Below are 2,893 nucleotides of genomic sequence, written 5' to 3' on the forward strand. Positions count from 1 at the left end.
AAGTTGGACTTCATGAGTTTTCCCACTAATTCCTTACCCCACATTTCCCACGTATTGTAGGTTTGCAAACTGATTTTCTCCAGGTGTTGTCCTGGCATAATTTTCAAACTAATAACACAAACAACTTTGTTAAGGCCGTATTTTATTTAATGCTTAATGAAAAAAAAAAAAGGCAGTGTCTTTTATTTTCAGATATGTTTTTAAAAGTCTGTGCTCAAAAATCACGAAGAGTTGGAAAGAATCTGAAATCATTAAGGCTTTAAATATACCTTACACAATCTTGTTTACATAAAAATACAAGTTAAATATAAACATTAAAAACTGGTAATTTTATTAAATCGGTTTCATGTGATCTCCAGTTATATATAAAAGTTTCTTAGTTCTGTTATTTGTGAGAAGATCAGTACCAGATTGAATTACTATCTATTGGCATAAGGCCCTAAAAAGCTTACTTCACCATTAATCTTTTACCTGATTAAATGCATTTCCTAATTAGAGATTACCTAAACATTGGAAAAAAATGAAAAGAACAGTATTTTCGTAAATCAACAAGTAATAGGGCTGTAATGTATCACAGAACATGAAGATATACATCTGTGAAAATAACATTATATGTTATATACACACATGTCTGCATGTATGCCCCGCCCCAACATGCTCACATACTCAGTCATAAAACAAAGCTTAATGTGATGCGCTTTTCCAGTTCATTCTTCAGTTTTGCATTTTTTCTTCATTAATTATGAACAGCTCGTGTCGTGTCATCCTCCCACTCTTGAAGACAGTAAGAAGAAGATCACGATGGAGTTCTTCAAGGTGTCCTTTTCTCAAGTGTAACAAAATTCTCTGCTGTTTCCTATGTAAACATAATCCTCCCTTTCGGGGCCTTTTGTTGGGATCAGCAAATGGATTCCTGAAGACAATAATCCCAAGGCCATGGGGTACAAGAAGGAAAAATTCAAGAGATACCTTATAAGCCTCTGGAGCAGAGCGCCACCAGAACCAAAGGAAATATTTTTAACACTTCTTTTTTGTTGTTGTTTTGTTTTCGGTTTATACCTTTCACAGTTTCACCTGAGGTATTTGTATACCGTTTCCTTGACTAACTCTAAGATAGCATGGCAGCAACTTGTAGCCCTTTGAATTCTCAGTAATAGGGAATTTCTTACCTAAAATATCTAAAATCTTTACTATAGTGTTAAGAGGATTTCAAGAATCAGGTCTAATTATTAGTGGTGCCTTTGTACAGTTTGCTACTATTAAAAGTCTTAGATCTTCATCCCCTATTTTTTCGCACACATTATAAATGCTATAGCTATTCCTGACTACAGATACAAGCAGTAATGAAAGCTGTGTTACTTGATGTTCAAAAGCATCTCTTTTGCAGTCTTTACCTCAGGCTCTTGTGATACCGTATTGTGCCAATGGAACAGAATAGCCTGGAACAGGATCTTTTGTTCTGTATTTTTAATTAGAGCAATTCCTGCTACTGTATCTGTTCCTTTGAAGTTAACCGAGTGAGCAGACGCTCCTATGCCAGTGGTGTCTTGGAAGGACACTCCTCTGTAGCCAAAACCACGTAACTTATGTATCATCTAGATTATCAGAAGTTGCTAAGAAATATTTGGCCAATATTTTCTTCTGCTCTCTAGAATTTTTGTAGCCACTATGATTAGATACCAGGACTGAACAAGAATAGTCTCAATTCACTTTGTAAGTCATTAACATTCAATCTGTGTTTTCTACTGCAAAGAAACGGTTTCCTCTGGCAATGACAGAGCCCTCAGGAACAGCATTTACTTCTTTTGGAGGATGTCCATCATATTTCTCAAGAATGTAGTTCTATCAATTTTCATTAAAGACACCATCTTCGAAAGTTCATTAATCTTTTATTCCGCAATGTTTCTTCTGCTGTTCATCCGACCTAGTGATTATTTTTATCTCAGACATTGTCATTTTCACCTCTGTAAGTATGATTGGGGTCTCTTTTACATCTCCCATGCCTCTGCTTAACAAGATCAGTCTTTCTTCTGACTTGTTGAGTACATGGAGCAGATGGAGTGCTGTTAGCGTTTTATTTCTTAACCTGGGTGGTGGATACATGGCGTGTGCTTTACATTACATTGGCACGTTATATCACATTGGTAAGTTTTACCTTTCTGTTTTGGGCACTTTTCTGCATGGGTATTGTATTCCAAAGTGAAACATTAGGTGATTCAAGAAATCATATTAGCTCCACATTCAAAACATCCCCAATTCAACTACCTCTCAGCATTTCCACCATTCCTATCCTGAGCCGCTGCTCCATCATTCTTTAACTTGTTGATAGTAAACACCACCCCATTGGACTTCCATCTTCAGTCCTTGCCCCTATGGTCTACTTTGAGCTCAAAGGTTAATGACATTGTTACAAAATACAATTTGGATCATGTTATCCTTCTACTCAAATCCAAATGGCTTTTCATCTTACTCAAAGTCAAAGACTTTTTATAGTTTGCATAGACTTCTATGATGTGACATTCTCTTAAACTTTTTCCTCAAATTTGTTGCCTTTACATTACCCGTGCTATCCTCCCTTGTGGACTTCTAACTTCTTGCATGCTCACCATCTTCAGAGGTATTACGCTGGAAATTTCCTAGGTCTTGAATATTCGACTCACTGATACCCCTGTGACTCACTCCCCTTCTCTCCATCAAATCTATATTTATATTTTATCTTCTTTGTAAGATTTTCCCTATTTCCCAGTCTAAATCAGTCTCTCTTCAGAGGCACCCATTCCCTTTTCTTATTTATTTTTTTGCATAGCATGCCCCATAATCAGTCATAGTATCTATTTACATTCATCTGTCATTTGTCCTCCTCACACTAAACATAATCTTTAAGGGAAATGAT

General features: G+C 36.2%; 1 pseudogene; it reads right to left on the reverse strand.

Moving 5' to 3' along the window:
- Positions 1 to 714: 714 nt before the first annotated feature.
- Positions 715 to 1,875, reverse strand: LOC102961474 (annotated as a pseudogene).
- Between the last annotated feature and the right edge of the window lie 1,018 nt (positions 1,876 to 2,893).

This window comes from Panthera tigris, chromosome A1 (genome assembly GCF_018350195.1).
Source record: "Panthera tigris isolate Pti1 chromosome A1, P.tigris_Pti1_mat1.1, whole genome shotgun sequence".
NCBI lineage: Eukaryota > Metazoa > Chordata > Mammalia > Carnivora > Felidae > Panthera > Panthera tigris.